The following is a 15,272-nucleotide window of genomic DNA, read 5'->3' on the forward strand; positions in this document are numbered from 1 at the left end:
TGGCACAGTGATTAGCATTGCTGCCTCACGGTGCTGAGGTACCAGGTTCGATCCCGGCTCTGGGTCACTGTCAGTGTGGAGTTTGCACATTCTCCCCGTGATTGCGTGGATTTCGCCCCCACAGCCCAAAGATGTGCAGGGTAGGTGGATTGGCCATGCTAAATTGCCCTTAATTGGAAAAAATTAATTGGGTACTCTAAATTTTTTAAAAAAGGAATTCCATCTGATCTTGAAGTGGTGTTGAAAGGAATTGTGAAAGTTTTGAATTTCATTAAAGCTGCACACTCAGACCAGGCTTTTTGAGGCTCTGTGTTCCGATATTAGGGCCAAGCACACACATTTATTGTTCCACACGGAGGTACATTGGCTGTCAAAGGGTCGGGTGCTTGTCAGAGTTTACAAACTGAGGTATGAAATCCATGCTTTCCTCCTTGAGAAATCGCCCCTCTGGATGATTTGTTTGGCGATGAAACTTGGATGCTAACTATGTCTTGCGGACATCTTATCAATTCTAAACGAGCTGAGCCTCAAATTGCAAGGGAAGGATGATAATTGCATTTGACACTGAAGAAATAAATGCTTTGCAAAAGTCATTAAAAGTTTGGCGTGCGCGAGTACAAAGCCAAAACTATTACATGTTCCCCACACTGCTACAACACATCAAAGAAAACAATGTTAGTAAGAAAACTGTCAATAGACTGGCAAACCTCATTCAGTCGCATCTGGTTGCACTGATCAATGGTTTTGGCCACTACATTCCAGAGGAGAAGGTTCAGATTTTGAAAGAGAAGTGGGTGAAAAATCCTTTGGGTTTGTGATCCCAGAGTCAATTCTTAACTTCAGCTGACTCCAAATGAAAAGACTAAACTTTTGCGCCTCACCTGTGACAGCACATTAAAAACACACAAGTCCATGCGGCCCACGCCACAATTTATGAAACGGTCAGCATTCTAGAATAGTGTCTCCAAGGAGTATCCAGTGCTGAGAAAACAAGCATTTTGGTGCTATTCCCCTTCACAATGACCTACTTGTGCAAGGTTGGATTTTCCGTCCTCATAAAAAGGTGAAGATAGCACAAAGGAATCGGCTGAACTCTGCACCTAATACGCACATTGCCCGCCCTTCCTGATTGATCGAGCACAAGGGGGGGGGGGCCTCAAGGGCGGCCGAAGCAGCGATCGGGTGGCTCGGATCCACGGGCGCGCCATCTCGTGGGGGGGGGGGGGGGGGGGGGAGGGGGGGGGGGGGGGCTACATTTTCGATGTCAGTCCACCGGCTGAGTTTGCCATTACATTTGGCGCGGACGCTGCAAGCCACTGTCCTGCTCATGCTCGGACTCCCGACCGGAAGTGCGGGAGCCCGTATCCGCAACCAGAGCTGCAAGCAGCGCTCCGGGGCCCTACCAGCCCCCTGCAGGTAGGAGAATACCTCTCATCTTTTTTAAAAGGAAAAGTCAAGAGTGAAACGCCAGCGTTTTTACGCCAGCGTGGGGACATAGCCCCATTTTTGGAGAGTCCAGCCACTGTTCTTGATTACAGTGCTGTCACCTCTGTACATATCTGGAATCTTATGAACCACAGCATTGAAATTGGGAATATTGTCTACTAAGGTTCAATAGTGTTATTTAGGCATACACAGATGGTCAATGGCCCAGTTAGCTCTAGCAGGAGGCCACCTGGTACCTGTGAAACTTGATTCCAATGTGTAAACACTGTCAAGGGATAAGAAAGCGAGGGAAGGAGGAATAGGCAGAGGGGGAAATACATAAATCAGCATTGCAGAGCAGACAAAAGAGCAAAAAAATAAAATGGTGTGTGGCAGGATGAGAGTTTTATTGAAAAAACAATAAACTCTCCTTCCTGAGTTACAATATGCCTATATATAACGTGGCAGAACAATTGCAGCAGGCCACTTGCATGTGCAATAATTTACAAGCTATACAGAACCCAGATGTGTGAGATGAAGCATAATGACACACTAAAAATTGTGCAGCACCAATGGTAACCAAACACAAAGCCTCTTCACCACAAATCTCAACTGAATGGAGACCCATGCAGAATTAATTTCAATTTGCTGGATTCCCTTTCTTATGGATCACATAATCCACTATATGACCAGACAGCAAGTCAACTAGTCACTTCAATTATTTCTACTGTATTTGGTGGCTGCCCAGGAACAGAGCTCAATGTGAAGATTGTCCAGTTGCCTCAGGCCAACAGTAGGCAACTGCGGAGGGAAGCTTTGAAAACTACTGGGCAAGAGAGACAAGCTGAGCTGTTAGACCCTACAATCAATCTGGAAGAGTTAAAAGGATCAGACCAGCCGTCATGAATGCAATGTACATCCAAGGATTCCAGGCTGGTAACTGTGTGTGTCTGTGACAGATTAGTTAGGGCTGTGAAAGAGCAAGACTGGGGAAGTGTAGCCTACAGAATTAAGGCTTTGACACTCAGCATGAAATTAAATGACCTTTGGCTGCGAAGAGCTCAAAAAGGGATACTATAAGTAATTTGAAGGTCCACATGCACTTCACTTGTGTTAGTGTACACAAAAGGTAAATCCGTTTTGGATTTACAGGATTCTAAAAATGGGATAAGCAAAATTTTCACTGATGTAATTGATTAAAGCAGAGCTACACATGTTGTTATAATAAAGTAACACAACTCTTAAGTAATCTTGATCTGAGTAAGCATGGCTGTGTCCTTAGAAAGTAGTGCACTGTGCCGTACACAGCTAATTCCTCAAACACGCAGTGACTAAAAATTTATCTTATAAGTGCTGAATTTAGTTTGAACTATGCAGTACAGGAGCATGCATTACAGTAATTTATTGTGAAAATCTATTTTATAGCACTGCTGAGCTACCAAATGCCATGAATGATCACTATTTATAATGAGCATTTTCACACTACATGGTGTCATAGATAACATAGCACTTTATATAAAAATGGTTAGTATATTTCTTTCAGTTCTGTAAATTGCATTCCTCAGAAAGAGAGAATGAGAACGAATGCACACGTGCACATGCTGGTGGAGCTGGATATACTTTTACTTCAGCAACATTATCAAACAAATCACATCCAGCAACACAAGAGCATACAGTTCCCTTCCTCCACAAGATGCACCCATGCCGCAAAAATCATTATTTCCACAGATATACGTGACATTTTCATTCATATGCTTGCTTTGACAAATGAGCACTGGAGCAGGACAAACCTATAGACAATTCTGTTTTATGAGCTTGCGTCCACGGAGGACTGAAATCTACCAAAAATCATTTTCCAGTGGAAATCCGAAACATTTCGTTAACACCTCTGACCACTTCGACAAGAGACACTGATCACTTTTGGTCAGTTCTGGGAGGACTCACTATTCAGATTTCCTCGCTGTACTGCTGCCTCATATGCAAAACAGCTTACGTTATTTAATTAGCTAAAAAACACTTGGGGAGAACTTCTGGGTGCAGCTTGCAGAAGCAGTTGCCAAAATAAAATATTGCAGATGCTGGGAATCAGAAATAGAACAAAAAAAGCTGGGAATACTGAGCAGACCGGGCAGCATCTATGGAGAGAGAAAAACAGAGTTTAAGACTTCAGATTTGTGTTTACTTACTGGAACGGATGAATCTACAAGTCTCTAAAATATAAAGGTCACCTGCGGGTACACCCAGATCTTGCGATGGCAACCTTGTCTAAAGGGTTCTTTCATCGCTCAGTGATCTGTGGGATTATTCCCTCTTGGATGTTTTCCTTGTTGTATTTGAGATCTTGCCTCAGATGCAATAGGATTGAACGGTGGTTGAAGGGGTCTTATTTGTCCTTCGTATGCCTTACCATTGCACCTTCATACATAATATGGATCGGAACAAATCCTGTCACCTCAGCTAGTTGCCACATCCTCTTTTTAGGACCCTAGATGTGAACCTGTTGGCCCAATTGTAAACTTGGCAACTCTGTACCTGCACATCCAGTTTGTTTTTTAAGAGAGCAATATGGGTGAACATGAAGAATAAGAGTTTTGCCAGTGATGAAACTGTTGCACTTAAAAAGGTGTTGCTCTCAGATGTGTAGATCTTGCTTGGTCAGTCTTGCTTGGTCAGTCTACATTTGCAAATTAGGGATCTCACCATGCCAATCAGTCAACTAGGACGTTTGATCTAGAGTATGGAGAAGAAGTAGTACTGTGATCGCTATTCCACTTCTTACACATACCGTATCCTGAAATGGCTGACCAATTAGGGCAGCACGGTAGCACAGTTGCTTCACAGCTCCAGGATCCCAGGTTCGATTCTCAGCTTGGGTAACTGCCTGTGTAGAGTTTGCACGTTCGCCCAGTGTCTACGTGGGTTTCCCCCGGGTGCTCCGATTTCCTCCCACATTCCAAAGATGTGCAGGTTAGGTGGATTGGCCATGCTAAATTGCCCTTAGCGCCAAAAAAGGTTTGCCGGGGTTACGAGGATAGTGTGGGCTTCGATAGGATGCTCTTTCCAAGGGCCAGTGCAGTCTCGATGGGCCGAATGGCCTCTTTCTGCACTGTAAAATCTATGAATTGATTGCGGAAAATCATCGTTTCTGATCTCTCGAGGTATAGAAAATAAAATATGCCAAATTAGCAAAAAGCACCATTAATTCTGCATCAAGTCCCTACCTATCCTTGCTCTAAATTTGCATCTGTCTGACTTTCATGTCACATGTCATTAACGTCGTCACCATTGTCAACTGTATCCTGGAATTAATGCTTTGTGCTAATTTGCCACACGCTCAACACATCTTGGTGATAACGTCAATGTCATTGCTCATGCTGGCCAATGGGCTGCCTTCTCGGGAGTCTTCTCACCCGATTTCTGCTCAATGTGTTGAGTGATGAGTTCGTTGAAGACCATTGGGGGCAAATATTCTAGTCTGGTGACCTGCCTGCCTTTAAAAATGACTTCCTGGGAGATGTCTAGCTCAGCTTGATAAGGCCAAAATGGTCTCACATGTTTATGGGCTTGCTGAAATGAATCAGACCATCCTTTGATGCTAGTTTTCCACAGTTTCTGTTGTACAAAATCTTACTTGAAGCTGCTGGCATTTACATTGCTCAAAATGTACCTGATCAATTTGGAGAAATCTTCCAAGTTTAATGTCAGTGAAGTCAACTTGTAGATCCAAGGATACAGCTTTGGCTATTGCTGGATTAGGCAAAGTGTATCTGATGTGACCATCAAATTTTCTGGCTTGTACCTCATCCTACCTTCGTAATCATTAATTTTTTTTAAGAGATGATGCAATGTTTGTGGTGCACCAGTCAATAGCTTTTGTAAAATCATCTCCAGTGGCTTGCGGTCAGTCTCTGCCACAAATCCCAAGTCAAATAGACGCATCTGAAACGCATGATTCCAAACACCATGCTAATGTTTCCTGATCAACTTTGAAGTAGCTGGATTGTGCTGTTAGGGACACAGATTTTGAAAACAAATGCAAATCACTTTGCCTCTTTTTTGTATGCATGCTCCCAGATCTTTCTGTGAGGCATCTATCTCCAGGGTAGCTGTCTCCAGAAGATCTGAAAATTGTGATATCAATGCTTCTGCAGTGCCTCAAAAGGAGATATGGATGGTCTCCGTGCCACTGGAAAGACACATCCTTTGGCAACAATTCCTGTAGTGATGACCATTTTTGAGCGAAATCAGGAATGTATGGAGACAGGAAATCTAAAAGGTCGCGACATCTTCAAGAGTTGGCATGGCTTAATAACCCTTTGAATCAGCATAGCACAGTTGCTAGCACTGCTGCCTCACGGCACGAGAAACCCAGGTGACTATGTGTGTTGTTTGCACATTCTATCCATGTCTGCATGGATTTTCCCTTGGTGCTCTGGCTTTCTCCCACAGTCCAAAAGATCTGCAGGTTAGGTGGATTGGCCGTGCTAAAATGTGACCTCCAGGGATGTGCAGGAAGGTGGGGGAGTGGGCCTAGGTGGCATGCTCTTTCAGAGGGTTGGTTCAGACTTGATGGGCCAAATGGCCTCTTTCTGCACTGTAGGGATTCTATGATATGCCAGCACTGGAATGAAATTTAGCTTTTCTTCGGTTGATCCCGAAACGTTCGACCGGTGTGGACCTTCATTGCCAATTGCTAGGTAAATGTTTAGGGCTTGCCTATCTGGTTCAGACACACACAAATCAAATATAGCTCTATAAGCTGTTGGATCTGTCTGCTCACCAGCACTAGCTCCGGTGTTGCATCGCAAAATTTCACGGTCATGACGCCACACTGCATTTTCAACACATTCCGACACCGTATCTTTTGTTACGATCTGACAAAATGTCGAGGGTTGTCTCATGCCACATGACACAATCTAAGGCTGTTCAACATGTAGTACCTGTTTTTAATCTTGCTGCCATATGGCTCTTTACAGCTGTCCCCATTTTAGGATACAAAACCTTGGGTTTATTTGCAGTACAAAGGCACCAATCACTCATAAAGGGATTGGGTAAATACATTTTGATTCCTATATTGAGACTAGGCACAGGAATAGTTCGACACACACTATTCAAAGCAAAAGTGAAACTAATCACATTACATGATGCATTTCCCTTCTAATTTAAAAAATATATTTTTTATTCTCCTCCTTTTTCACATTTTCTCTCAAATTTACACCCACCAACAATAAACAATATTCAGTAACAAATATGTCAATCCCCATATCAATAGCAACGATCTCACCCTCCCACCAAACATTAGCCCGCATGTTCACATAAACAAATGACAAAAAGGAATCAGGAATCACCCATAGTCACCATCAACACACACAGCCCCTCTCCCCCCAACCCTCCCACCCCGCCAATTAACGTTCGATGTTATCCAGTTCTTGAAAGTGCATAATGAATTGTAGAACCCCTCCATCCTTCCCCTCAGTTCAAATTTAACCTTCTCAAGAGTCAAGAATTCCAACAGGTCCCACCGCCACGCCAGGACACAGGGTGGAGAGGTTGCTGTCCAACCCATCAGGATCCGCCTTCGGGCGATCAACGAGGCGAAGGCTACAACATCTGCCTCCGCACCAGTTTCCAACCCTGGCTGGTCCGACACCCCGAATATGGCCTCTCGGGGGCCCGGGCCCAGTTTCACGGGCACCACTTTAGAAATTATCCTAAAAACCTCCTTCCAGTAATCTTCCAGCTTTAGACAGGACCAAACATATGAACGTGATTAGCGGGGGGCCCCCCCACAACATTCACACACATCTTCTACTCCTTCAAAGAACCGGCTCATCCTCGCCCTCGTGAGGTGTGCTCTGCATACCACCTTCAGCTGTATCAGCCCCAACCTCGCACACGAGGTGGAGGCGTTCATTCTCCGGAGCACCTCACATCAGAACCCCTCCTCCATATCCTCTCCCAACTCTTCCTCCCACTTTGCTTTGATCCCTTCCAGTGGTGCCTTCTCCTCTTCCAAAATAGCTCCGTAAACAACCAACACTACCGCCTTCTCCAGTCCCCCCGTCGTCAGCACCTCCTCCAGCAATGTGGGGGCGGGCTCCACCGGGAAGCTCCGCATCTCCTATCTGGCAAAATCTCGAACCTGCATGTATCTAAACATTTCCCCCTGTTCCAGCCCATACTTCGCTTCCAGCTCCTTCAATCCTGCAAACCGATCCTGTAGCCATCTGGGATGGCCACTTTCAGCATATAAAATGGACACTCGCACAGCATACAGGGAAAAATGGACAATGCAAAGAAACAAGCAGGCACAGAGCCTGAATGTGTATTTAGAAGACAGACTGCAGACAGAACCAAAACTCTTGGCCGATTTGCATATTGATGTCCCATCGCCGATAAACAAAAGACTAGCGCTCAGGTAGCCGATACCGTCCCAGACTTTCCGGCGCCACTACCCCAGCAAGAAGATACAAACAAAGCAAGGCCAACGGCCACGCCCAGCCATCAAGGCACCAGCCCCTTTATTGGCTCAGATTGATGGCGGTGATCGAGAAGCTGTCCAATTGATTGGGACCAAGTTTATGGCCCGCCTAAAAGCGTGCAAAGCTCCCCAGAGTATAAGAAGGAACCGCGCCATGTGTCCCCTCTCTTGGAATCGGCTCTCAACTGGAGAGACCCTTTCACCTGCACCACCAGAAAAAAGTAAATTCAAGTTCAACGCTCGCTACCAGACGGACGACCATAGCTATCTTCTTCGAACCCAACAGCCTCAGATCTGAACAACGGCCACTGTTCCTCTGACCTAAGTGGGCACCCGAAGTTAAGTATAGGTGTTAGTGATAGACTAAGTTTAGCCTATAGTGTTATTATGCATGAGTAAATCATACTGTGTGTAAATAAAGTATCATTGACTTTGAACTAACTAACTGGTGTATTGGCTCTACGATCGGTATTCGGTTGAACCTGTGGCGGTATCAAGAGATATCTGGCGACTCTGAAAGCATATTCATAATTAAGATTAAGAAAGGCGACCTTATTAACCGCCATATTTATAGCCACAAAAGAGAGCTACAACCCCTGAGAAACAAATATTTTAGTGTCTTAATCCCCTTCTCCCATTTCCGAAAATTTCCATCCCACTTCCCTGGCTCAAATCGGTGGTTCCCCCGAATCAGCATTTTCCTTGACCCTGCCCCCAACCCGAAGGCGTTGGCGAAACTGCCTCCAAATTCTCAATGAAACTATTATTACCGGACTACCCGAGTAGCATTTCCCTTCTAATGATGTCATGCTGATGTGGCATATTACAAAATGAAAGGCAGGGGATGATCCGTTGAATATGGAGGTTGATACATTGGAAGGAGAGGACAAGGGGAACACTATGATTCTGAGAGGGAGGGGAAGGAATGAGAGATGGGTGTAAAATGGAAAGACGAGAATCGAAGGCCTTGTCAACCATAGTGGAAGGAAATCCTTGGTAGAAGACATGATGGACACCCTAGTATGGAAGGTTGCATTGTCAGAACAGATATGGAGAAACTGGGAGTATTGATTGATTATGGGAAGCAGGGTACAAGAAATCTCATTCAGGATTGCATGTGCACGTGTGACTGAGATTGAATATTGGTTGATAGCCTAGCCTTGCCCCACAAATGTGAAGAGGAAAGCCAATGGTGGACAGACCACATGAAGGGAGCGGAATGGTGGAAATTGGAAGCAAAGTTAATTAAATTGTCCAGTTCAAGGGTCCGGGCAGAAAATGGCACCGTAAAAGAGAGATGAGGGAGCAAGACTGGAGCAAAGAATGTTCCACATATCCCACACAAAGGCCTTTACCCGTAGGACTCAAGTGAGTACCAGGAGCAGCATAATTTATTACAATTTATCAATTAGTAAATGGAGTTAAAGCAGAAGTTATGACAAGTTCAGTCAGTTGGAAGAGGACAGTGGTGGTAGGAGATTGGATGAGTCTCAAATCAAGGAATAAGTGGAGCGGTTTCAGATTGCTCAAGTGGGGGACAGAAATGCAGAGGGATTGGACGTCCGTGGTGAAAACCAAACATTTAATTTCCAGACACTGAAACTAGTTCTATTTTACTGCCTTCTTCCTGATGAATATTGCCAGGATGGCAGGAGGAACATTAAACTCACTTCTGTTGGAAATGCAGGCTCTGCAAGGCAGTTCCAACAATTGAGGCTTTATCCTCGCAAAGAAATCGTGATCCTCAGTCCCGTTTTGATATTTGGCATATAATTTATTAATCCCGAGTCTTATCCTGCACTTGCAAGTGCTGTGTGAGCAAAGGCAGTTCAAAGAAAACATTAGGAATTGTCCAAGAAGCTTCACTACCATGCAGTCCAAGATAAATCACCCTTGAAAGAAAATCAGATAGCGCAGGGACTAGAGTACAGAGAATTATTTGAATTCAATTGGCATTGTCGAGCAGTGTAAAATCATAGAACTAATGGGTTGGGCACCTGTCCGACTAGGTAACAGTCATTCCAGCGACTTTTGGTTCTGAATTTTCGCCACTAAGTTGACTGCGTTGGGATCATTTCTAGGTCAAGAATCAGCTCATGTCAGCAATGTGCCTTTTGATGCAATTTTATGGGAGGTAGCCAATTAACAAGCCACCTCCACATCGCTATGCAGGAACGGCAGAAGGGAAGGCTAACCAGTAGCCCCACTAAGAACGGCATGCACTGCTCAGGAGAACAGAGGGGGAAAGGGGCACACTACTAATTTGAGAACCAGCAGACAACTCCTAATATCCAGAACTCAGGTGGATCTGTCCTCAGGAGAAATGCTTCCACTTTAAAGCATTTGTCTGCGGCTGCGTGGTGAGTATGAAACCAGTGTGTCCGTTTGAAGATATTACTATATATTCAATTCCTGGCAATCTCCCACTGTGCTCTTGCAAGGAGATAAGCTACAGACAAAGCAAGGACCTATACATCTCTGGCAAACTGCTATTACCTTGGGGAAATCGCTGGCGATTGGGTGCCAAAATGGCCTTATTGATTTCCTGTCACTGCCAAGCAAGTTGCTCTCTGGAACCAGTGGTTGGCCTCTGGGAAAAAACAGCCAGAGTTGGGAAATTCAACTCTTCAAATTTCCCTGACTCCCATTTCACAGCCTGCCTCTAAAAAGGGTGAGAAATTATCCCCAAAGGATGCAAAACAACAGAAGAGTCGTCTAATGCTGGGTAAAAGGCCAAAGGGAAATACTGGATGACTGTGAAAACATAACCTTTTTGCCGTCCCCGAGCCAACACTAACAGACTGACTTTTGAAGCATCGGTTTAGTTGATGTCAATATTCCAGATAAGAGTTCAGCAAATAACTTGTTTTGAAATTTTATGAAGAGAAGTAGAGTGCTTCACTGTAATCACATCTCCTCAATCTGAGAAATAAACTACCTGAAACAGTGGTTTTTCCACATGAAGAATTCTATTCTTTAAAAAAAAAAGAGAATATATAATGTTTTACTCAGTGTAGAGTTTAGCCATTGTTTATGTTCTAATAGGCCGGATACATTCACTCAGCACAGGCAGTTTTCGAAATAATCAGCTGTTCTCCCAAAGAAAACAGACCAGTGTTGTCTCATGGAGCCAACTAAATCCAAGGACCCTCCCAGTTCTTCTCAAAAAGCAGCATCTAGTATTTGGAAACAGTTCGATTAACTGAATGTACCTCTTGGTGTACACTCAATACTCTAATAAAGAGAACAATGAAGTCCATTTTTCGTTCACATGTTTTGTCAGACCAAAACATCAGCTTCCCCAAAAGTTGCTTTCCATCCATTATGGCAAAGTTATCTTAGGCTGCACAAAATCCAACATTTCCTGTCCAGACACCGTACTGGTCTGTGAGCACGAAACACAAAACACCCACTAAATGCTGAACAGTTTTTAAAAAAATGTTTCAGATACCAGTTACACTTGTTAATACATCTTCTAAGCAACGTATCAGCAAATTAATTGAATAAGTACACACTGGCAACATTGCAAAGCATTCTGGATGAAAACATATTGTAATCTGCTACTCTAATATATTGGAAACAATTTGAATAAGGAGATGCCGGCGTTGGACTAGGGTGAGCACAGCAAGAAGCCTTACAACACCAGGTTAAAGTCCAACAGGTTTGTTTCGATGTCACTAGCTTTCGGAGCACTGCTCCTTCGAAACAAGCCTGTTGGACTTTAACCTGGTGTTGTAAGACTTCTTAATTTGAATAAGAGCACTAAACTAGATAGATGCAAAAAAATGACGTAAAGGTTTGGATGAATCTTACTTGCACTGTAACAGATTACTTATGGCATATTTATCAATAAAATCTAATCCTCATTTCAAAATCTTTTTTTACATTCACTTCATAACATTATCCAATTATTTAATTTTCAATGTTTATAACACAGAAAAGTTGGAATTCAGTGCTTCAAAAAAAAAAAAAAAAAATGGAATTAAATTTTTCCAAGTAGTCTAATTTAAAATAAGAAATAAGGCTTCTTAACGATCAATATGAATTGACGTAAATTACACTACTTATAACCAGAATGTGTCCCATATTTCACCACCTATTAATTTCTTTCATACACACTTAATAGGTATCAACTCCATTCTGCAGTGCTGAAACCTGGATACCACTCGCTTTTATGTAACCCCTGCTCCTTACATTGAAACCGAGCTCTGCCTGCATGCAAAGGTCATGGCAAGATTGACCTTTTATCTACCTCTGGCTCATCTAGAAGTTGAGGGGTGGTGAAGTAATCAAGCTTTAGCCAGGTGTCGCGATCATACTGCACGTTTCAAATGACTGATGTTCTTCTTGGTAACACCAGGTCATTATTTTGCCTTCCTGTGGTCAAGCCCAGCAGGAATAGCACACTAAACACGAGCTGTAACAAACAGCAGACCTTCCGGATGCCTTGGGGCCGACTGCTTGAGAGCTACATATGTTAAGAACACCTGTCCACAATAAGAGCATTTTTTGGAAAAGGTTTCCATTCATTGAATACACACAGTTTAGGGTGTCAGATAGATAAAGCACTCCAACCCTACTAATTGGCACCCTTTGCTCCTCCTGGGCAGATGACCTTCCTCCAGTGCTCCATAACAAGGTTGGGTAAGCCCCAACCTTTCCCTTTCTAAAATGACTTACCACAGAAAGCTCCTTTCCCTTTCTACGATGACTTACCACAGAAAGCTTATGATGTAGGCTACTTCGCTTGGAACCGAAGAGTGGGATTTTCCATGTGCCCCCGCGGTGTGTTGTGGACCACCATTGGCCGGCGCTGGGATCTTCTGGTCCGGCTGCGGTCAATGGGTTGTCTCATTAGTCGCACCCTCCACTGCAGGGGAACCTGCGATTAAGGTGGGGGTGGGGGTACCGCCAGCACGACCTGAAGATCCCTCCAGCAAGAATAGCTGGAAAATTTTAGCCCGCAGTGTTTGGTAATCCATTCGGCTGCGGTTTCTAATGAAATCGAATAAACAATTTAGTATGGAATCATTTATATTATGTCATAGAATCTACAGTGCAGGAGGCCATTCGCCCCATCGAGTGTGCACCAGCCCTTGTGGAAAGAGCGCCCTACTTAAGACCACACCTCCACCCTATCCCCGTAGCCCCACCTGCCCTTTTTGGACATGAAAGGCAATTGATCATGGCCAATCCACCTAACCTGCCCATCTTACTGTGGGAGGAAACCGGAGCACACGGAGGAAACCCACGCAGCTAGGGGGATAACGTGCAGACTCCGCACAGTGGCACTAAGTCAGAATTGAACCCAGGTTCCTGGCACTGAGGCAGCGGTGCTAACCAATGTGCCACCATGCCTGCCTTTCTGGCAGAGCAGTGTAATGCCACCGGCTTAGGGCGATTCTGCTGGGGAACTTGTGCGCAGAAACGCTTAACCCGATATCTCCTGAGGGACTGGCAACTAGTCCTCTATCTGTTTCTGTAGTGACAGGTCACAGATGGACTCGGTACTTCACTATTTGGACAACCAGCATTTCCCGCTGGCAGTATGGTTTCAAGCTGTAGTACTGGCTGCTGGGACAATCTCATCTGGTGGCCCATCAGGTTTCCTGACAACTTTATCTTGAACATTCACTTTGTTCATCCCATCTTGGCTACAATAACTCCTGGGATCCATTTTGGTCCGGTTCCGAAATTTCTCGCATTGTTCATATATTGCAAACGACATTGCTGCTTTGTCCAAATTGTGGTTTTTCTTCTGACTGGCCTCTACCCTCCGCTTGAATTCAGAAATGCCAGACATGGTCTGGTCGAATATGCCAGCCTAACAATAATTACACTGGCGGCACGGTGGTAGAATGTGGCATTGTCCACTAACTTAGAAGAAATAGAGACCCATTTTGCACCCGACTGCTTTTTGAGATCTGCCTTAAAGGTTTGGACTACTCGTTCAGCCAGTCCATTGGATTCTGGGTGGTATAGCGCAATCTGGATGTGCTTTTATACCATTCATGGAAGTGAAATTAAGAACTTGTGAAGGCCGTTCCATTGTCCAACATGATTGCTTCAGTACCCCATGGGCTGCAAGACACTGACAATTTCTCAACTGTGGCAGACTTCATTTTGAACACTTCCATCCACTTCAAATGGGCATCCATCATGAGCAAAAACACTGTGCTCACAAATGGCCCCATATATCAACTTGGCACACACCCATGGCTGACCAGTCTACTCTCAAGGGTGCAAAGGGGTTGTAGCGAGACAACTTTTGTTGTAACTGGCACAGAGAGATTAGTGAAGCAATCAATGTTGGCATCTTCATTTTTGACAGACTCAGATGGGCACTATGTAATTCAGCCAAGAGTAACTCCCTTCCTGATACAAGGACAACTACGTTTGCTCCCCGAGCATGATGCAGGCTTCACAACTTTGATCAGTTTGTCTTTCCGAAAACAATAGGTCTTCATCTCTTCAGTAAGAAGTCTCACAACATCAGGTTAAAGTCCAACAGGTTTGTTTTGAATTACTAGCCTTCGGAGCACAGCTCCTTCCTCAGGTGAATCTCCTGAGGAAGGAGCTGTGCTCCTAAAGCTAGTGATTCGAAACAAACCTGTTGGACTTTAATCTGGTGTTGCAAGACTTCTTACTGTGCCCACCCCAGGAACTCCACATCTTATCTCTTCAGACACTGGTTGGTTGATCCATCCTGTTAATATTTGGTGCTTCATTTTTGGACAATAGTGGCTCTCTGCTGGTCCAATATTTGGTTTGCTGAGCTGATACTGGCAACGTATCCCAAGAGGTTTAGTGCGTCACAATTTCTCGTGGTACTGGGGTTGCCCTACATCAGACAATGGTAGGCAAATCAATGCATCCGCATTTACTATCTGCATTCCAGGCTGTTCTGGAATGTATACTCTTAGTATGCTGATAAGATTAATGCCCAACATGGAATCCATGCTGATGCAATAAGCAAAATAGCCCTGCCTTCCTTAAAAGATCCAGAAGTGGCTTTTGGTCTGTTGCAATGGTAAAATGCCTTCCATACACATACTGGTGAAATTTTATTACTGCATACACAACAGCCAACTCTTCTTTTTCAATCTGAGTGTATCCTTTTTTGACCTCAAGGAGATTCAGGAGACAAATCATATAGGTCTTTCAGATCCATCATATGGGACAAAATTGCATCAATGCTGTAAGGAGCGGCGTCAAGTTCACACCAATTGTCTGGCAGGTCGAAGTGCACCATATACAAGAACTGCTTTACCTCATTAAAAGCTTCTCTCAAAAGTGTCCTCCAAAAACAACGCTGATATTTCTTTAATGACACATTTATGGGGGGCCAACAGTATCAACAACTTCA

General features: G+C 44.2%; 1 protein-coding gene across 3 annotated transcripts in view; it reads right to left on the reverse strand.

Moving 5' to 3' along the window:
• LOC140393814 (plexin-A2-like) overlaps window positions 1-15,272 on the reverse strand; it is a 582,987-nt gene that overhangs the window by 553,834 nt on the left and 13,881 nt on the right. The gene's annotated exons all lie outside the window — the stretch shown is intronic.

The sequence above is a fragment of the Scyliorhinus torazame genome, chromosome 17 (genome assembly GCF_047496885.1).
Source record: "Scyliorhinus torazame isolate Kashiwa2021f chromosome 17, sScyTor2.1, whole genome shotgun sequence".
Lineage (NCBI taxonomy): Eukaryota > Metazoa > Chordata > Chondrichthyes > Carcharhiniformes > Scyliorhinidae > Scyliorhinus > Scyliorhinus torazame.